At 39.0% G+C, this 22,980-nt stretch overlaps 1 protein-coding gene across 14 annotated transcripts in view; it reads right to left on the reverse strand.

The window, feature by feature from the left end:
- The window catches only part of INPP4B (inositol polyphosphate-4-phosphatase type II B), a 248,411-nt gene extending 225,708 nt beyond the window's left edge, over positions 1-22,703 (reverse strand). For 4 of the 14 annotated variants that reach the window (XM_085544943.1, XM_015861147.3, XM_085544942.1 and 1 more), the window contains exon 1: positions 22,232-22,441. The gene's annotated coding sequence lies outside the window, so the exon portion shown is untranslated. Of the gene's footprint in view, positions 1-22,231 lie in introns of all 14 variants that reach the window. The other 10 variants (XM_015861150.3, XM_015861149.3, XM_085544944.1 and 7 more) reach the window with 8 other exon arrangements.
- Between the last annotated feature and the right edge of the window lie 277 nt (positions 22,704-22,980).

The raw sequence follows: 22,980 nt of genomic DNA on the forward strand, positions 1-22,980 counted from the left end.
CCTAATTTGGAAGGTAACGACCTTGCCATTAGCACAAAAACCAAGACCAGATGGATTTCTACAGCTATAGTAACTGCCAGGGCAGGCTGGGGGAAATTGTCACCTTTTTTGTGCTGTCATAAAATTTTCAAGAATAAAAAGATTTTTTCCTATTATCAGCCTTCAAGGACAAAGGAATTATCAAGGGTCAGAGACATGTCAGATATAGGTGCATCCATTTTAAAGGCCTGAAGTCCTACAGGACATTTTTCTCGACAAGGAAATAAAAGATTTAGAGCAACTCTTTGTAAGCGTTTTAGTGGCATTTCAACTTGATTGGATTTAATCCTCACAAGAAACTGTAAAAAGAAGTTACTCCTCCTAAAGCTTGTGGATGTAATTCAAAGAAAAACTGACAGCAACCAGTACCTTATAGTTCCTACCAATCAATGGAACTTGAAGAGCAAGGGCTGAAGAAACAGGGTCCAACCACATTAAAAACAGAACAGAATTAAATCTACAGCTTATCAAACCAACTATCAAAAGCAACAACAGAATCCATTCCCTTTCACAATGTATAGTATTGAGCTCAAAACTAAAAGCAGCTAGATAGGTTTATCTTGATATCTCCAATGGAATGCCCTCCTAGCACCTCTCTGCTTTTGCAGCATGAGCCTTCTGTAATTTCCAAATGAAATACCTTAATCTTCCAATTATCCACATTATTATGCCACCACTGACCCTTACCTTACCTTTAAGTTTTCTCCTTTGCCTTTCTGGATGACTCAAAGAAAACCAAGTGCTTTATTTTATTGAAAATACTTGAAAGTCAGTTGGTCCCACATAGAGCCAGGGGTTGGACTTGATGATCCTTGTGGGTCCCTTCCAATTTGGAATATTCGGTTTTTCCATGATTCTTTATAGTAAATGCTTTGTAATTTACTATAAAGTAAAATATGTAATTTGTAAAAAGCCCTTGTAATCTCACAACATATCAAGTCTTTTTCATCTTTGTACCAATAGTTTCTTCTCACCAGATCCAGCTCTGTGCCTACTACAAAAATCACTAAGCTGCTATCCACCTGGTAGCTTCTGTTTCACTTTGACAGTCTCTTAATTATGAGAGTTATGCATCATGTATATTACAGTACTACGTAATAACCTCTATTTCTAGCATTCCTGAAAAGGTCACATCCTTCAATAGGAACACTCTGTCGTGACTGTTAGGCTATGATCTTATGGCCACAATATCCAGCCTATATTCTGCAATTCAAATTACTTCACTTACACCCTGAGCTCCTGGCACTTGCACAGAAGTTCTTCTGCTTTGTGCTTCAGCTGACAAATTCTTAACTAAGCTCAAAGCTGACATAGCTGTAACCGTTAGTTATATTACCTAAGCATTGTTTTCAGAAGTACTTGCTACACTTAACTATAATAACTGTCAGCTGTTCTACACTGTTACCCCAATTTATTTGTGTGTTCTCCTGGATTGTCTACCTTTTATAATATAGACTTACAAAAAAAAACAGCACATAGGCATTATGCAAATCTGTCACATTTCACAGTCAGGTTCTTCAGCAATGGCACAAACTCTCAATGCCAGCAAGCTGTCTCTCCAGGAATTACAATTTGAGCACAACTTTCAAAAGACCTCTATTTCAGCAAGTGTGATTTAAAGGGTCAACATCTCCAAATAATTTCTGTAGGATTAGCACTCAAGATTCTCTGTTTAGTACCACGGGAGCCTTCATACAGCTGAGCATCTTCACCAGCCCACTGGACCCTTCCAAAAGAAGTCTCCACTGTCTGCAGGGTCACTAACATGCATCTCTTTATTACTCTCCATTAGCCAGACTTCTCTTCTGCCTTGTTTTTAGATCCACAAGCGTCCTCTAACACACTGAATGTGCACTACAGTGAACTGAGTTTATCATCTAAGTCTTTTGTCCGGCAGATCTGCAAACCTACCAAATTAATGTCACCTCCTCATTCCAACACATTTAAGTCCTATGTGCTCTCCAGCCTGTATGCTTTTGGTCTACCCATGACAAAAGAATGCATTCAACATAATAGGTCAGCAGGCTTGGAAAGTAGGCTCATCACCACTACTTTTGCCTTCTCTCCAGAGAAATAACATAGGCTGTTATCGTCACTGCCGTGTGTTATGTGGAATTCCCAGTGACCGATTTTCCAAGAAACAAGGAAAAATCTCACAGGAAAAATCAAGTGCAGGCTTAGTGTCCTGTTAGAAACTGAAGCTTGAAAACATCCAAACTGGAAATTGAGTTTAGTCACTGAGAAGTATTAAATTTTAGTTGTGTAATCACAGCAAAACACCACAACTTACAGCGCTGTAAGGGTACTGCCGTAGTAAGCAAGCTCTGGATTTCAAATGGCAACCTGTCACTTTTCTTAAGCAACAATAAATAAAATCAGGACAAAGTGTAAAAGCAGCAGCCACAACTCTGTATTTTCATATTCCCTACATGTAAAACAGTCAGAAGCAATTTAGAATTAGAAACAATAGTTAACACTATCTCTGTCACTAGGAGATGTTCACATTAAAAGAAAACCAAGCCCTACTTACTGAAAGAATGTGAAATGGCCAAACATGTAGAAAACAAGCAACAAATATAGAACGTTGCTGTTTTGTATGGCATGGAACAGAAAAAGTTAATGCAAGTAGACACTACTGTTCAGTGTACTTCACGTAGATTTCTAAGCATTTCATATGATGCTTAAAATTGAGAGATTAAACCATCTGAAAGAAGCTTTGCTTAAAATGCAGAACATTTTGACAGAAAACAACCCTTAGTGTTATGAGAAATTTTTTTCTTCAGAGAAGAAATGAGAAATGCATTTTCTCAAGACATTTATGCTTCATATTTTCCTTAGAAGTAATAAGTGTTCACATACTTGAATAAATATGAATATTCTACCTCACTTTACACGTTTCTCCCACAGCATCAGAAATCTTTTTCTTTGTATTAACAGGATACACTTAAAGAGGCATCTATCCTTTTCCTTTCAACTCCTGCCTGAGTTCTCACCAGAGGAGAAGAAACCAAACAGTAGCTGGGATAGTTTTCTTCTTTATCCTACTACATGATTTATTAAAAACAAAGGGGAGGCTAAGTAAAGAAATAGTTGCACAGAACTGTAACAGTACAAGTTTGGTTTTACCAGCAATTGATGTTATATACAAAGATGTGAGTGGTTACCAAAACACTATCTATGTTGATTCAGTATCAAAGAGCACATGGTGGTGCATAAACGAGAGTCAATTGACACTGAATTACTCAATGATTTTGGCAGTTCAGGCCTCATATTCTTACTGGAAAGTTAAATATATGCGAACAGTTTTATCACAAAGCTTCCAGCTAGACTATTCAAAATAGCAAACCTGATCTCTGGATCCAGACTCTATCACAGAAGTTTTTTCTTTTTCTCTCCACAAGAAGAAACCAAAGAAATATAGCCACTATTCTCCTTTTAAAATTTGCAGTGAAACACTGTCAGCTCTCCATTGGGCACTAAAGAGATGCTGTATTAGCTACAAATTCAAGAAGGAACATACCTTCTACCACATCTGCTGAAAAGTTACAACTTACATTCTCCTATGACTCTTCACTGCCATCAGTCCACGCTTTCAATGAAGCCTGGTCCTACCGCAAGTAGTAACCTAACCTCTTTTCTTGCCTGCTCAACCTCACCTCTCCCTCACATTTAATTAACAGTCTGTTCAAATCTTAAGACAGGGACATTTTGCCTTGGCAAAGTCTGTGTGTTGTAGTAAGGGTATTCAGTCAGATGAGTTGTACTATACTTCTTTTTCTTAACCGTACAGTAGAATCATTGTTTTATTTATCTACATTCAGTTTCCACATTATTTCACAGGAAATGACAGCTTGGCTAGCTTTACAAATGTGCTTGAATACATGCAACCTCTTATTACAACCGCACCCCTTGTCATTTTTAAACAACTTAATTAGCCCATATGCAAACTATATTTTTAATACACAGGCTAGAAAACTATCAGTCAAGACTATCTTCACTATTATTGATGACTTTTTATTAATCAATTTATTTATTTTTTAATTTTAGCCTCCACTTAGGAACTACTTTGCCTACAAGTTTGGCATCCTGTATTTCACAAAAATGAAACAGTGATGGAAGTTGCTTTAAGGAGCTCTACCCAGGCATTCAGTCCAAACTGCTACAAATTCTCTATACAGTTATGTACTCCTATCTAATTCACTGATACAGATCCAGGATAGTCAGCATAGAAGTTGCATGTATGAATTCAAAGGGTTAAATGAAGAACGTCCTACCAAAAACCTAAAGTAGGGTTGATCATATAAAGGATTAGAAGTATACATAAACACATGATATAAATTAATCCACCTGGGATTAAAAGACCAATTACCCGGTAGGACTTCTGGGTATTAAATAAATGACTGGGGAAAAAAAAAATCACTCCGGATTTAGCCCAGGATTAGAAAGCAAGTAATTTTACATATGCCTGATAGCATCTGAATTTCTTCAGACATAAAAACCTAATGACACCAACCTACAAATTTACTTTGTATGAACACCACACATTTTCAAAAACACTGACAAAAACATTATTCAAGTGCAAATGGCCCCTGTGCCCAACAAATACATCTGGAATGAAGACATTCTTAAATGGAAGCTAATAAGGATTAGTCACAAAACCTTATTCCCTAATGGCTTTATCAGGACTTTTTGGTTTGATTATATACATATGTATTATATATATTACATCATTTTCTACCACAGCCTACAGAGAGAATGGTATGTCCTCAACAAAGGAGAGGACATAGTAAGGCATCAAGTTCAGCTACTAGAGAAGGAAAATACAAGAAAATCCCAGAATAAAATAAGTAAAAGAAAATCCAGCTCAATGCCCAGTAAGCACATTTAAAAACTCTTAAAAAATAATAAAAAAAAAGCAAACAGATAATTAAGTGATTATCTGTAAATATCTGAAGTACAATTCCCTGCTTCCTAAGTTTTGAGTAATCAGTAAGTAAGATATAGGCAACTTTGCAGAAGATCTCCACTTATGTGCCCTAAAGGACCAGGCTAAACCAGAACCTTGTGTGAAGGTAGTCTTAATATCTCAATATTTTATGAGAAGTAAATACCACCGTTGAGTCTTGCATCAGTCAGACATTCCACAGCAGAGCAACTGATTTGCTCTCTACCACTGTTTCATATTTCTCTGTACTGAGCAAAAGGACAGAGATCTCAGGATGCTCGGTAATAAAAATTGGGTTTTAATACCTGCATTGTTCTTTTAAATGCAGCTGAATCATAATCCCTGAAGGTTATGGTTCTTCATTCTTGAAAGACCGTTCCTCATAGTATTAACTTCTGTAATAGCAGAGCTGATATCACTACCAGTAAGCAAATAAGCACATAATCAAGCAGATAAATGTATGCCAATTAGCCATTTTCTTAAATCTGAAAGGAATCACTTCACGTCTAGTTGACAGCAGCTTTACCTTAGGCTAAATCTGAAGTATTCAGAAACAAAACCAGTTTCTCCAACCTCTTTGGGAGTACTGATTAGCTAAATCCAGCTGCCTTAGTATTTCTGTTATTGCCTTCTGCCAATCTTCTACAGCCATGTTTCTCTATGAGAACACCTAATCTTTCCTACTGAGCCTGATAACAGACTAGACACGGCTAACCATAGACGCTTATAATCCTGTTGTGCTTTCAAGGCAATAAAATAATGCATTCCCCAGTAGTGGTCTTCACAAGGTGTCTCTATTTCTCATCACCTGGTAGATAAAACAAGCCCTGGAAGTCAGCTAGATGGATGCTGGCATTGTGATCTTGCAAACCTTTGTTTTTCTGATCACTTCACTCACCAATAACTGCATCCCTTCAATCTATTTTTGCTTCTCTTAAACCATGGATCTGGACCATACATATTTTGGTTACCTAGGAAAAGCAGGGCAAGGATGGAACCCGCATATGAAGAGTGAAGTAGAATTTAATAAGCCAATAAATACGTATCTGTGAACCAAATGTTTTAGATATAACAGAAAGATCAACGATAGCTCAATTAATTGTGAAAGAGACTATGCTTGCTCACAGAACATTCTTTCCAAAGGGACAGAGTTCTGGTTCTACACAATTGGCCTCGGAAGAATCACAAAATTAGGGATTTCAGAGTTTGATGTATTTATTTTCTTCGAGTTGCAAAGACTTTAGAAATGAGTCTGAATGGTAGTACCTTCCTGAAGGAAAAATAATTCTCCATTTCAAGGGTGAAAACAGCACTATAAATCGTATGTACTCTCATTTTGAAGAAATACATTTCTATACAGAACACCCTGACTGGAAGGAAGAAAGAATGGACTAACTAACAAACACTTCTGGTCAGAAGAAGTGCAAAACCAGCAATTTATTTCTCTGCTTCTTGCATTCTTCTGCTGCTACCAACACAAATCAAGCTGAGCTGAATGGATAATAGAGCAGAAAGCAAAAACTGAGCATTTCACTGAAATTTCCTTCCAGAAACCCCCTATACCTAAGTATTGTTGATAGAGAACATAAAAACCACTGTGGAGAAGCAGTTAAATCTTAATAAAGCTTCTGCTCGTGGAAAAAGTTAACTTTGAGAAAATTGCCTAAGTTCACATTATCAGCAGAATACCTCATCCTGAGGTGAGGCACAATTTCACTGCCTTTTCAAGAGATGGCTAAAACTCAAAGTGAGAGTTAAGTATTCTTCCATTGATGAAGCAAACCTAGGGAGTACTGGAATCGAGTATTATGTATTCTCAGCAGTAAGAAGATCAAAAATAAGTTGTTCTGAAAATAATGCATTCTGTTTATTTCCATGGAAACCACAAAAGATACAATGAGCACAATAATGCTATTTGACAGAACAAACTCTCAAATACAAAACATTGTTTTTCAACATAGCCACCACCATTAGCTATGTACCTTTGCCAGTGATGAACCAAAGCCTTAATGTCATGGTTGTAAAAATCTACACCAGCAGAGGTGATCCATTATCACCACTGGTGAAATGCACCACCTACCACCACACAGTGCTCACATCCACCATTTGGTGACCAGAAACATTCATTAAGTGTCCACGAATGTCAGTGGGTGCTATTTTTCCCACATGGGAGATAATTCAATTACACACCTTTGTTTCACACACGCCTCTGTGTCAGATGCCATTCTGTCAGAGTGCCCCTCTGCTTTCACCAAACACACAGCAACAACATGGAATGGGATACTGGTGGGAAGGTTCAGCCTCTATTGCCATACCACCAACATCTGCCTCTGACACTATGAGCCAATGAAATAAAACAGGAGGCATTACTTTCTGAGCAGCGCTTGCACATGCACACAATGCAAGCATTCTAAGAGTTTTCATAGAATCATCACTGCACCAAGATAGAAAGGGCTTCTGGGTACCTATATAACTCAATAATAGAGGACAAATTGACAGAAACCTCCTTCTTTGGAGGACTAGTCCTTATGTGGCTAGTAGTAAACCAAACCCTTCTCTTAGGGAGAAAATGGTCCAACATCCCCCTTTATACAATGGAAAAGGGCGCTGCAAGCCAATCTAAACATGAGAGAATCCATTTAACCAAAGCACCTTATGGCTTGACCAATCTGAGCAACACAGAGACCATGAGGATTCAGTACTAAACCAACTGAAGTGTGAGCAATCCCAGACACAGAGAAAGAAATAACAGCCTCATCTTCCACATTCCCCAAGTATGGGAATGTACTTCAAATCCCGCTCTATGAATATGTTGATCAGATCTATTCAGTTAACAGAAAAAGAGCCTGAGGACAAACTTTTCTCACATTTCTCAACAGACCTGCTCTGACTACAGCAGTGTCAGACTGACCTGTCACACAAGACAGCTATGTCATCAGCTTCCATACAATAGAGATGGGGGAAAACTGTTCTAGGACACTGCATACATTCAAAGACATATCAGCAGTACTCACTGCTGCCTTTAACCCAAACCACAGCATTTAAAACACAAAATACCAAAAGGATAGCATATCATCTAGTATGTATTTTACAGCAACCATATTTTACAACAGCTCCTTGCCATAACTGGCCACAGCTGAGGCTGTATCCTCTAGGTCTCATGCTGTGAACAGTTCAAGCAGTTAATCTCCTGTTATTCCCATATGACAGGCATCACTCACAATGATTTTACTGAATGCTTTGTTCATTTATTGTGTTTGCATTTGTAAGTCTTCGGGTTAAGTGAAAGGCTAAGTACAGATTCAAGCACACAGTCCACATCTATTTAAATATATGTCAAAATTCTGAAATGTTATCATAGCAAAATGCTTCCATCAAATCCCTTATCTATACAAAAACAAATAGAGCCCTAGCTTGAGGTTAGACTTTACAGTCATTAACTGAACACAGCTCCCACTGACAGCTGCATTCTCTCCCATTTAATTTCATTTCAACAGATACTGATAAAAAAAAATTAATAGATTTGATTGGTAATTTGCATATTCAATCTGAACAATAAAAATCACAGCAAAAAAAGAGGTTTAAAAATATGACAGCTTTTTTTTTTTTTTCTTCCTTTTACCTGCTGTTTCAGAAGTATTTACCCCTTTTTCTATCATCAGGTGACTCAACTCCATGGTACCAATTCTGCTCCCTTACTTTGCTTGGAATTATAGCGCAGGAACTGGAGATGATCTGTTCACCTCTGGCTGCCAGCAGAAACATGCCCACTCAGTACCATACACCACGCTGCCTTGCATTAACTCACTACAGAATACTCTCATCACTCTTACTTCATGAGGGAATTCATTACCCTGAGGAATGCCTTTGTGTGCTCCTCTGTCCAGCTTTCTGTGTCCCCAGGTTAAAAAAAAAAAACAAAAAAAAAAACTCAAAAATGTATTGCCTTTTCATGACACTAGATTACTTGAACCAGACTAAGTGAATGCAAACTACAGTGGGGGGTAATCTGGGAAGCCAACCTTAAAAGTAAGAATGTTTTAACAAGTTGGAACTAAATACTACTGTCGGATTTGTTGCTCTATTAGGCCAAAACAAAAAAACATGTCACTTTACTTCTGTTAGATTTATTTCATGCCTATCTACACCATATGTTTCCTAGTCATCTCATAGCCTACCGTGTTCCAGTTCTCACCTTGAAAGATGGAAGAGCTCTGTCCACCTTACAAATACTATACCAACAAACACTACTACTGTCCAAGTGCTTCCTAACCAGTCACCCTATTCCAATAGGATACATAAGAGATCAGCATCAATCTTATAGGTTAAAGGTGTGTAATTAAGATTCCTTATTCCTGTGGGGGATCAAAAAAATTACAATCATTTCCCATTCTCTTCAGATAGAAACTAACAACTGTTGTTGTTTTTTTAACTAGTATTTTGATTACAGCTTGAACAAGGTTTTTGATAGTCATGAGACACATTATCTGTGGACTACAAATAAAGTGCCATTGTGTTATTTTTATAATGTTTTAATTTACATTTATTTGAATACCACATCTACACAGGCATAGGAAGGTAATTCAAAAAAAAAAACCAAAAGCAAAGAACTACTTTGGAGATGCAATTGAAGGTTGTTTTTTTCTGTTGCTGTTGGTCATGTCTGGGCCTTGTGTTGTTTTTAATAAGAAAAAAAAAAAAGACAGCAGCTATCTGCCATGCCCTGAAGTAAGCTGCACTTGCATCTTATCAAGGAAAGCAAGGAGACTAGGAGAAATACAGAAATATCATATTTTCCCTTGTTCTCCCCAGCATTCTTGTCATTTCTGATTTTCCTGGTCTTATACTTTCTCAAACTGCCCAAAGGTTGGCATAATCGATTTTTTGCAGCTGCTCTATCACCACCAAAACCAGGAGACAATGACACATGAGACAGTTCAGATAAACTTTGTTACTTTTTGTTACATTTCCTCAGTTTAAAACAGCATGCATAACTGTACTTCAAATTTTCTGCTCTTTCTCATCACTGTTTGTCAGGAAAACAGCCTCAGAAACCAAGAAAGAAAACACTGATGACAGCAGAAGGAATAAAGAGATTACTATTTCACCTCCAGCTTTCCAAGTTACTCGTGCTCATTCTTCTCATCCTTCCTAAGAAAAATGCTTCTGATGCTTCATGCTCAGCTGCTCGTTCAATTATCCTTGGCTTGCATTAAGGTACTACCTAATTTTCCTTTCCACAAAGCTATCTTATGCTGGGAATAGTATAAGTTTTCACTAGGAAGGCCACTCTGTTCCCTAGCCTCTCCCACACAAACAATTTATTTCATTTTCCCTTATAAAGGCAGGTTATATCTTGAACACTGACCTTTTCCAGCCAGAAACTCCACAGTTTTGTGTTGACAGGAAAAAGTAATTAAGCTTCCCACAAGAATAACATTACATTTTAGATTAAGACCAAAAAGTACCACTTACACAAAAAGAACAAAGAAGAAATGCAGATGAGCACAGCTGAACATATGATTTCAGTATACATACTGAGGCAATACACATTTCTAGCCAGATTACTAAATAATTATTGATGTTGCTTTGTTAACAACTGCAAAAAAGAATAGCAAACTGGACTACTAAGAATTATAGAATCACAAGGTTGCAAAGGACCTACAAGATCATCTAGTCCAACCATCCTTCCATGACCATTGCTACATAAGCTAACATCAACACAAAACAGTCCCTGGACCATTGGGCAGAGTAACAGAAATCTTGCAAAGAAATGCATTTTTCAAGACAGATATTTAAACAACTCACAGTAAGTCTTTGTGTGAACAAAGCTACCCATCTGTTTTAATAAGGATATTGTTTTAAAACTGAAAACCTTAATCAGGGGCAATTTCTTGGTCTCACCTGAACCTTCTGTTTCAGTTAAGTCACCAGGAAACCACCCCGCAGAGATTCTTATGAGCATACATCTAAGGAGATGACCATCACACTTTATCCTATTTCTAATTATGCACTTCTCTGAATGAGGAACAGAGCTGTAAAATCTCAAGCCAATGACAGACCAGAACAGAATTATGAACTATGCCAACCCAGACTTTACTGACACAGATGAAAACTTCCAGTTTCAATTTTCAGTATTAAGTTAAAAAAAAAAAAAATCTACAAATACAAATTCTACTCTGAATTAACTAGCATTTAGTATTTACTTTGTTTCAATGGAATCCCACTTCTGGCAGACACAAAGGAAGATGTGGTTCTTTATCAAGAAGCAGTAAGCAACCAATCACCATCAAATTCTTAAGGAGTTCCTATCTACTTAATCTGCAAAAATTACCACATGCTCTTTCTTATGGCATTGATTTTAATATTAAGGTTCCTCAATATTACTCTTATCATTACCTTTGCTGCCCTTCTGGCCCAATGAAGCTTTATACATGTTCATTTATACATGAGCACTCTGTATGAGCTCAGAACTGTAATAAGTCAGTGACAAACGCATCCAAGTATACCAGTAAGAGTAACAGCAATTTACTAAATAATGCCACTATTTGCAAATGTCCCATCACATATTCAGTAACCACTTAAGAAAACAAGTACAAGTAATAATATTATTTCAAATGGAAGGCTTCAGGTGTTACATTGATATGATCCAAATTCAGGTTCACAGTGATTTTAAAACTTTCGATTTAGCAGCCCTAGTTATAGGCCAGCCTCAAACTTGAAAAACCACCTCTCACCTTTTCTTGAACAAAATAATGCTTCCCTAGGCAATGTGGGCATCACCATTTCCATATACTTCTCATGTGTTGATGAATTTGTTCAAGTGGCAGTGCTGCAGCCAGGGTGGTACAATAACTGACCAGACAAGGCTTGCAGGCATAGACAGCATCCACACCTTCATCAGTTGAATAACCCAGTACAAACTGCCTACTTGATCGCACAGTATGATCCACCACTCCAGCTCACTCAGACATAATCTACAGGACAGCCCAAAGCACAGGTTTTCAAATAATCTGTCAGTTTCTTTGACTATTTTGAAAACAAAAAACAAGTCCTCAAACTGGATTCATAACACCTACTGAGACTATGCTGTGCATTCAGGTTTTCAAAACCCCACCTGCCTCTTCCCCACAACCTTCTTTCCTCTCTTTAAAACATGAGCAGCAAGCTTCCCAATCTATTCTGTCACTCATTCCCTTCCTTTTTACTCCACAGCCTTAACTGTATTGAATAATAAGCTACAGGAGTAGGATGCCTGGCTCAATACTATTATCCCACCCTGATACTGTTACACCACCCACATGCAGTAACATCTTCAGTGGTTCTGACACACAGGCTGAAGGGAAAGCAGATACTTGAAGAGCCACACTAAGAACTCTAGCCAGACCCCAGATACATTGTGAAATGAAATCATTCTGATACTGTCCAAGTTAACTTGTTTGCTTTCATGGAGTCATTTATTTTGCAACACTTCCACCTTTGCATGAAAAAGTCTCCTCCAAAACAGTAAATGACAGAAGACACAACTATATATTTAAATTTCTGTGCTGTAGATAAGAAAAACCTTCTGTTTCCTCCCTTCAAACATTAATTGGTTGCACAATACTGTCATACTTGTCATTCACTCCAAATCATATGGAACATAAAATAGGACATCCTTAGACTTCAAATTCATTGGTTTCAGAGTCATCTAGATTCATTCCCTGCTCCAGCAAGCCACACAGGATGTCTTGTTTCTTCAACAAGAGGTGCCTTCCATGTAATTTCAGATTTTTTCTCTGGTATGCTAATATAAGTTAATTTGGTGTCTCTCAAACATCTACCTGCCTTTACTTCACCAGCTGTACAGTTCTTTAACATAAATACTCTGAACTCATACTTTTTTTCTAAAACATTTTTCCAGGCTGCACTTTGTCTTACTTGCCATTATTTTTTTCTTAACCCAATTAAAAAAAAAAAAAAAAAAAAAGAAAAAGAAAAAGAAAAAAGAAAAAAAACCCCACAACCTCAACTGGCTGTTGTAACTAGATAAAGAAATTAATACAAGAGAGCTTCAAGAGGGTTTTGTATTTATCTTAGTTTTTTAAGTGACTGTTAGAAAATATGCTTATGCACTATCTCACTGGCACTATTACAAGTACCATTATCCATAAATGAGAATGAGATAAGGCCTTTTCCTTCAAGAAAAAAAATGCCAGAAGTGAGAATTTAATTAGGTATGTATCATCAAGACCACCTAAAAGAAAAGGCTGTTTCTTTTAACCTGTGGAATACACAGTAAACATTAGTAGAAACATTATGTATATATCTTCCAGTAAAGCAAATCTTCCTATCTCTCTCTTTCAAGAATGATCAAGAGAAAATGTAGTCCTTGCTACAAATCTCAGCTTTCTCTTGATTGAGAAAAGGACAATTAAATTAAATATTTTATGATGGAAAAAAAAAGGTGCAAATTATGATCAAAAATAACTTTTGAGTAAAATACTTTATACATTCTTAATGTAATGTCAAAGAATGTTTAGAAAGTTCCCTTTCAAAACTATGCTGCAAGTATAGGCAAAGCGTTAATGCGTGTAGGAGGACTAATGGTTTTTCAACATAATTTATTGATAAATGGGTTAACTACATTCAGACATCTTTTCTTAAATTAAGTTGGTCCCTTGCCTGGAGTAGCTCAAGCTGTTTACCCACAATGGCCGTGCAATTCCCTCTGCCTGTTGGTTTCATTATCTCCTCCTTGCCTGATAATTTTTTTAAGGCATTCCTTTCCTATGTGTTGCATTGCAAAAAATAAAAAAAAAAATAAATCCTATTTCTCTATTCTGAATTTACACTTTCCAACCCCTTCTTCACATATGATTGTATGTAGGTCAATGGATAGTGTTTATTTAGTATAGACGGTATAAATAAAATAATTCACGCTATATTTATCTGAGCCACTACAATTCATGACCTACACTCGCACACAGCCCCTTGCTACCTACAAATACTACAAGATCTGGATTTTCTACACTGGTTTGGTTGCATCAACTGTCAGATGCACAAAAACCTACTAAGAACAGCAGTGCAAGTTACACACAACTCCCACCTCAGCTCTAGGTGCCTGACTTATGCTGTCCAAGTCTGCAAGCAGTCCGGGGATGACAAAGACAAGGTCTGAAAGCTATGAATATCCTTCACTGGGCTAGAATAGAGACAACATTATTTGGACAGAACTAGATCAAGGTGAAAGGCAGCCATGTGTGAAGAAACAGTAAAAACCAGTGTTACTGACCATAATAAGAGAACAGTTTAACCACTCTACGTCGAAAACTGAGTTATCTTCACTAATAAATGCAGACACAATAAATACTAGTTATTAAATTCCAAGAAAAAAAAATATACGCACCTTTCATTAAGCAATAAAGCAACTGGGAGCTTAATAGTACACAGGAGTATAATTCCCATTAGTTTAAGGTCTACCTGATAGTAGTCCTGTATATAAAACTTATTTTTCATCTTTAGACAGGGTGGAGGGAAAAAAAATAAGTTGTTACTATGAAAAAGTTGAAACAAACTCCACTCTTTTCATCTCCCAGGTAACCATGAGGTCTAACACTACAAGACAGTTTCAAGGAAAGTTCTGATCTGATAGCTTACCACTGCATGTCCAGGAAGGAGGTATCAGATCAAGATATCAATCCATGCCAGTTAAAGAAGGAAATCGGGAAATAAGGAAGTCTTATGCCTGTGCTTCATGTTGTGTGAAAGACACAAAATGAAGAACAGGGCTCACCAGTGTTTCAAAAATAAGTATAACAGAACTAAAAAAGTCTTTACTAGAGACTCACAAATCCAAATTAAAGACAACAATGATCATGACGCTCTCCATGACCCTAAAGCACTTGGCCAAAATACTCACAAATTCTCTACACATAACCACAGACAAAAGAACCTCTGCAGCAAGACGCACAGTCAGCAAGCAGACCAAGACTTAATTTCATTGCTGAAGATGCAGCACGAAGGACAGTAGGGGCATTTCTTCATTTCCCAGCTGGTATGAAAGTTTCTACCAGCCCTGATATTATGGTTCCCCAGACATTCCCTGCTCTACAGCCACCACTTCTCCTCCCATTCCTTGCTGCTGTTCTAACAGATTCACCCCACCTTGCCTTTCAAGGCATTAGCACATCTGACCTGCATGTAAGCCTAAGTCTCTGCCCAGAGAAGGTTTTCAAGATGGCATCCACACTTGCTTCCAAAATACCAGCATTTCCACATTGCTCTGACTATATCATTCCTCCTGTGCATTTCCAGAATCAACACTAGAGGAGTGATACAATTAACATTTTTAAAGCAATTTTAAACTGAGCTAAGAAACTGAAAATTGCTTTAGGGAAGGGGAGAAAAAGACAAAAGAAAAAAGTCTACAAAGTGCTTCCGCAAGCCTCAGAAAAACTTACAGCAGTGCAAACAGGGTCAGAACCTGCTCTCATCACTTAGGGGAGGTGAGAGATGTGTGACACTGCTGACTGTACAACAAGGCTCTTTTGAATTATTTACCACAGCAGAACCAACAAATCATCTGGATGTAAAGCTGAAACACTGCTCCAAACACAGAAATGAAAAACTAGGGTCATAACCAACTGGCTGGCAGTGTCTTTTAAAATTGCTTAAAAATATATCTTCTGCTATATTTTCAGTATTCCTGTGCTCTGTAATTGGATTTTAGTAAAATATTTCTACCTTAACCTTCAAATTGTAGTGCGAGACAGCGCTCTTCTGGAACACAAAAATAGACTCTCAAAGTTGATGTTTTTCAGAATTTAGAAGGTATCTGACAAGAATGTGTTCTCATAGGCATATGCTAGATATTCATCAGTATCTTAAGTAAAATACTATTTTAAATAAAATAGTTAAATTGTGCATACGTTTGGGAGGTTTGTTATTTTTTGTTTGGTTTTGTTTCCCAAACTAGAACAATTAAAGAGAACTGAAATTATGTATATTTTTAATATAGAGAGATAGCCATGAACCTCAGAAAAAATTCCACTTTACCTGCACTAAATACCAAAAACTACAGGTAACAGAAAGACGCATCTGCAGCAGGCAACTGAAGTACCTGTATTAGCAGAAGCAGAAAAAATTCTCTCCTACATGCACACAAAGTGAAAAAAAAAGTTTCCACCTTCCTTCTAACATCACATTAGCAAGAAGGACAAAATCTGAGGGGTACTTCAGCAGCTTCATCGCACAGCATACAAATAAGCACGATGCACTTGGTGACATTCGAAATATTTAGCTGTAAAATTTTAGAGTAAACTTGTAGAGAATAAGCAGGCGGACCTCAAACTACAGCCAAGTGCCAGCCAGAGTAAAACCAGCAGGAATCAAGATGGCAGACTCCAAGCTGAAATATATTAATAATAGCATCATCACACCCCACAAAAAAAACCATCAAGAATGCAAGCAGCACACCTGCACAGAGCAGGACTGCTTGGTCTTTACATCCAACTGGACAAAGGGATTTCAGTTTCCCATGAACACAGTTGGTGAAGAAAGTATGGCATCAGATGGCTTATTTCTGGAACGTGTTTGAAATTTATTTTAAGCCTACATAAAAGAAAGCCATTTAACGTTGCTTCAGTGCTTTTTCCTTTTGCCCTAGGAGTCAGTAACTTTTCACAGTATGCTTTTGTCAGGAAACAGGTTGGTCAGGCTGCCCTGTATCATTAGACTCATCTTCAGCTACAAATTGCAGGAAAAAATCCTATTCGTGTTAATGCAAACCTCTGCAGCCTTTTATCTTTTTCTTTGTTATTTTTTTAAATACACAGACATTTAGCATGCTTTTTTATTCGTGCAAGGTCACCACAGTTTGCCATTCCATTAGGAATCCTGATCAAAACAAACCAAACAAGAAACTGTGTATAAATGCTGAACCCAACAGAGTGGCAACGAAGACAACAATCTGCCAAAAAAGGATTTACACATAGTTTCCTTCACCACAATCAATAAATGACTGAAGTTAGGGATGAATTTTTACAAGACTACATACAGGTAGCAAGCAGTAGGGGAAGGCACTACTTAGTGCCACTCAAAGACATTGTGTATACACAGTATGCTCTCCAAGCACAAGGCTTTTGACACATCTGCATTTTCTACTGATGAAGCTTTCACATCATCTTCAAAACACTCTTAGTTATCAATGGTACCTACAGTTTTCTCCTATGAAAAGCATTATAGTACCAGCAGAAAAGGAAGGAAAGGAAGAGTTATTTCCTCACTAAACACTCCTACTGCTTTCTAGTACCCTTCTAGATTCTCCTTAAAAAGAGTCATTATTAGAATTTAGGATTTTGTAAAATAATGTTTCTTCAAACATATTCAGCAACTCATGACTTGTACTTACAGTCTTCCTAATTTACTGCCAAGCTTATTACTGATTAAATTTAGTAGAAAGCAGTACATATATTTACACATATATTTTGACAGCCTGAGTATATTAAATAATCCCAGCATGCTGACAGCCTTGCCTTTTCCAATATGCAGTTCCAAAGCCACTATTGTGAATAGGCTTTTGGGTTGGTTTTGTTGTTGTGTTTTTATTTTTTTGTCAGAGAAAGAAAATCCAATTTACAAAAACGTAAAGCTTTCATGGTGTTACATCAAACTGCTTTCTAATTTTACTTGCAAATGGATAACAAAACAGTTCAGCAACTGCTCACAATCTTTACAGGCTGGGTCCTGTAGTTCCTTTTGCTTTTTATGCTTTAGTAGGGAAATGTAACTCCAGGCTATCATATCTGAATGCTACAGAAACTGATTTAAAGGTTCCTTGTAAATGTTATTTTTTCCACCTTGATCAGAATAAAGCAAACTCAGAAGATGTACTGAGGTATACTAACAAAGGATGCATTTTGTCCACAAACAAACTCTTGCTCTCTCTGAAACCTTCCTCTAATGCATATATAACAGAGGTGCATATGGGCTTTTGGAGGCAAATCTACCATTTGAAGATGACTGGAGTGACAGCAACTGGTTTTATGAATGTATCTTCACACACACTTTCTGTAAGGAAAAGATGAACTGTAATAGTACCTGTGCATTACCATTAGTCATTTGCCCTGGAAATTACGTACAACCTAATTTCTTTTATTAGAAAATAACAATGATACCCTTGTCAGACCTTCCTGTGTAAATGATAAATGGTCCTAATAGAGATACATCACATTAAAATCAAGTCTCATCTACTGGTGCTTGCATCCTACAGTTTAAAATATCCATCTCAAACAAGGCTTGCAAATATACATCTGGTTTTCCTAAGCAATAAATAAAAGCCACAAGCGAGATGCCAAAGATTAAACTTTAGCCTGAATTTAACAGTATGGAAGCTATCTTAAAGTAGTTGCCCAGATATATTCTCTTACTCAAACAAAGTAAATCCCAAGACAAATGATAAATAAACCCAAGATAAATGATTTGATATTTCACAACATCTCATGCAGCAAAAATAAGCTTATCTATGAACTGAGCCATCAGAGCAGTTGCTGCTGGGGGGTTTAAATATTCAAGTGACTGAAGGTTTCTCTGTATTTTACACTGCCACCTAGTGAAGCCTACAATCATATGCTCCAAGTCTCCAATGCTCTGCCAGTATGCAAGCTTCCTAAAACTGAAGAAAACTGGAGATATTACCCTTAGTATATATTTGTTGTAAACTACCAATTACTTGAATGAAAAAACTACAGTAACTAGCCTAAACTATATGTTTCTAGCACTAAAACTTCAAAAGGCATCTGACAGCAAGAGTAGGAAAAGAAGAAAAGAATCCTGGAGACAACAGATAAAAAGTATATGCTTTTATATACATATATTTCTATCGCATATGCTTCATTTGGAAAAATATTAAATATAGACTCACCAAGTGAAAACTAAATTACTGCTGCACAGTACAGCACTACTGCACTGTACAGCTGAGCTTGTACAGAAGCTGCAGCTGAAATTAAAGAGTATTTCTCAAGAGCAGGTGATTACTTCAATGCCTTTTTAAAACAAGCTCATTGAAGTTGATCACAGAGCTCTTGCAGGAAGAGCTGTGGTGCAAAACTGCAGGCAAGACTGCTGCATGGACGATTTCCCCCACAAAGGCAACATTGCCATTTTTATCACTTCCAGCTAACAGAAAGGCTCCATCACATGGTCATTCTATAGCAGATGTAGCATAGCTCTGTAGTTGCATCTTGGACAGAAGGAACCACAAACTTGGGTAAAACAAGGCATTTTGTTTCTCATCTGCCCTCCAACTTCCTGATTATTAATTAAAAAATTTATCACAATCCCCAATCAGGAAGTGCATCAGCAAACTGTTAAAGCACCAAACTGACTTACTCTGAACATCAAATACAACACAGCTCCCACTTCTGTGGGCCAAATTCTGTGCGTGCGAACTGGAATAACTCACTAAAGATATTTATTCCAACCATGTCATTATATCAGGGAACATAATTTCATCCTATACAACTCATCTCCTACCTGTTTTCTTTAGCTGTCCACACATACAGAAAGCAAAACCCAGGCAAAGCAGCAAGGTTACAGCTGTAATAGAAACTCTGTACAAAACCTCAGTGTCGACACGCTCTGTTTGATGCTCCATTTGCACAGCAGTAAACATACAGTAAGATACCAAGTCACATTTAGCACCTGGCCATCTATGCCCACTGTCATGTTTCTAAGTCACTTTCTTAACAGAAATAGTCACCTTAAGAATAGGGCATCCTATTAATATTGCTGGAATACTCTAGGATCATTGCTTATGAATGACTAAAAACATGATGATACATTAAAAACTGCCAATACACAATAAAAGCTCATTTTCCACAAGAGTTTCTCCTTAATTTTCCTTTATACAGCTACCTCTTACAATTAAAAGGAAAAAATCAAATAAGAGTTCTTAGTGTCTCTTATTAAGAGATTGCACTCTATTTGCCAAATGAGCATTTCTGCAACAAGCAAACTCCTATTGGCAGCTGTACAGCTACCAGAATTAAGCAAATTGATAAAAATGAAAGTGCTTTGGTTATGTATATGTGAAAAGTTTAGAAGAAAAATGCTGTTAAATCAGTACTCCCAGCCAAAGCACAGACTGACTTCACTACTGTAATCAGGCTACGTGATCACTGAGGTAAGAGCATAGGGTAAAATTTCATACGAACAAACTACATAACCACAAGAAGAAAAATATTCACCAAGAAAACAGAAATTGACTTAATTTTTAATGCTATGTCACAAGGCAACTGAGGACTAATTCTATCTGCCAAAGAAATGAACTTGACAAACAGCATCCCATTTACCACGGTTGACACAGTACTATGTTGAGTAAGCATCTTTAGCTCACATCTTCTGAATTTTCATTAAACAGAGCCTTCTTCAACACTAAAAACAACCTGAAGGTACATACGAGGCAAACTCACTGACAAACAGGAAGAGGAGGCTTAGTTTGTTAGGTGAGGCAAAAAGCCTATTAGCATCCTAATCTATGGAAATCAATATTAACCTCCCCTGCAGCTACAGGCTTGAAACTACTGTAAATGAAAGAACAGTCTTGCACAGCCTCTTCTGGATTGAGAAGGAATTCAGAATTTAAATCTAAAACATTTTAGAAGACTGAAACAGTTGATACTTAAAGTGTCAGTACCTGTAGAGCTTCCAACTAACATCTTAAAATCCGTGGCTGAAATGCATAAGCAGGATCAAGTAAGAACTTAGTCACTGCAAACTTGACAAATCTGAAGAGCAAGGGAATACAATTTGCTACCTCTTGAGACAAATTAATAAGCATACTACCTACAGGCAGACTGATAGCTTTAACCACAGTTCTTTGATATGAAAGCTAAGGCAACCTTGCAGATACAGCTCTCCAGAGAAACCAGGCCAAAAGAGAGATCGGCACCTGTGAGGTTGGAGGAACCCATGGAAAACTGGAACTTGAGGACTTGCAAGTAAAAGAAAAGCTTTATTTTTGCAAGGTACAGGATCTTCAGAGACACTACCAGAAAAGGGAGGGGAAAAAATAAATAAATTTTTAAAAATTAAAAAATAAAAAAAAAATTAAAAAAAAATAAAGAAGAAGAAAAAAAGGACTCTGAAGTAGCAACACTACCCTGTGCTCCCATCCACATCATCAGGGCTGACTTCTCCTATTTATCTTCTGACTAGCATCTTCATGCCAACAGTAAGCAGTATTCAGCCCTGCACGGATAGTTACAGTAACAAGGACTCACAAGCACAAACCCCTCAGAATACACAGGTTCACAGCACTAAAGACTGAGATACTCGGTGGGTCTTAAATCTACCTCAAATTAAATAAACAAAGCATTTAAAGTGTTTGAAACACTGCCTTGTCACAGGTGATCTCAATTGTAAAACACATAACAGGAAACAGGGTTTTGTCAAGAACCAGTTCTTTACATGAACTCCTGCCATCACGCAGTCTGAGAAACGCAGACATTTCCCACCATCGTATGTGCTATGTTAACCACTGAAATACAGACAGGGGGGGGCCTGTAAAACAGCAAAGACCAAAAAACGAGGCTCTTTTTGAGATTCAAAGCCAGATTGAAAAGGAACACATACAGCCTGGTTTGGGGATAGATATTTTAACACATCGTTAAGGGGCAAGTAAACAAATCAATTTATTCTGCTAAAGAGCAACAGAAGCATCAGGTTAATTAATTAATTGCACATCAGATGGGAAAATAATAAATAAATAAAACCAGCTCCACGAAGACCTCGTGCAATTCTTTGCATTGCAAACAGGGTCAGCTTTAAGGAGCGGGCAAAGAGATAAGCGCTAGCTCTGCTCAAAAAACGTATGTCATTTCGGCGGTAAGAGCAAGAGCTCCGCTGCCTCGCAGATTAAACACCATCCCTCCTCACCCCGCAGGCCCGTCCCTCCCGCCTTTCCCGGCCGACAGCACCGCGAGCTGCAACTCCGCTCAACTTATTTCTCCCTAACAGCTTCTCTGCCGCTTCCACCGCATTTCGCCCCGCGCGGCGCCGAGGGCAGCGCCGAGAGCGCTCTCAGCCCCCGCTCAGGGCCGCGCACGCCTCGCGGGCTGTAGCCTTAAGAAACTTGATAAGGGAATAAAAGGGAGGGACTTGGGCAGCACCGCTCCCGGCTTTTAATCTCTCCCAACGCTCCAGAGTCAGCGGGGAAACGAGGAAGCGAAGCGCCCCGCCCGCCCGCCGTGCTCCGACGGCTCTTACCTGCCCGGCGGCGGCGCGACCTGCGTGGCACTTTCCCCCGGTACGTGCGTGTGCCGCTCGGCTGAGCCGCTATTTATAATCCGCAGCTTCCAGCGCGGCGGCGGCGAGAGGAAACGAAGGGCTGCGCGCCTCGGCACCCGGAGCCGGGCTCGCCCGCCCCGCCGCGAGGGCGAGTTGCGGCTCCCGCTCGCCGCGAGCCCCGGCGTTCCTGCCCCCGGCGCCGCCCTCGGCCGAGTCTCCTCCCAATGTCACCGCGGCCGCCGGCGGTGGCGGCTCGCAGCCCTGCGGCAGGCAGACGGGCGGCACGGCACGGCCGCGCGGAGGTGACCCGCTGCTGCTGCTGCTGGAGGAGGCGAGACCGACGCTGGGCTGTGGGAGGGAGAAGCCGCCGCTTGCCATTCACCTCCCGCCGCCCAGAGGGAGCCCGGCCTCCGCGGCCGCCTCTACCGCGCACCAGCGGCGGGAGCCCGCCCGGCCCCGGGGGGCGGCGGTCCCTCGGCGGGCGGCTGGCGGCGGGGCCGGGCGGAGCGACTCCGCCTCTCGCAGCCGGGCGGCCCGAGCGCGCCGGGGAAGCGTTTGTCACTTCCCTCGCCCGAAGCGGGGCGAATGGCCGCGTTTGCGTTCTGAGCCGTAGAAGTTCGGGACGGAGAGAAAGCAGCAGCCCCTCACGGCTGCGAGGTGCACGGAGGGCTTCAGCTCGCGCTCCGCGCTGCCCTCGAGACCCCCGGGGTGGCACGTGTGTACGGAGC

Source organism: Coturnix japonica, chromosome 4 (assembly GCF_054131305.1).
Source record: "Coturnix japonica strain WE chromosome 4, WE-NBRP24, whole genome shotgun sequence".
NCBI lineage: Eukaryota > Metazoa > Chordata > Aves > Galliformes > Phasianidae > Coturnix > Coturnix japonica.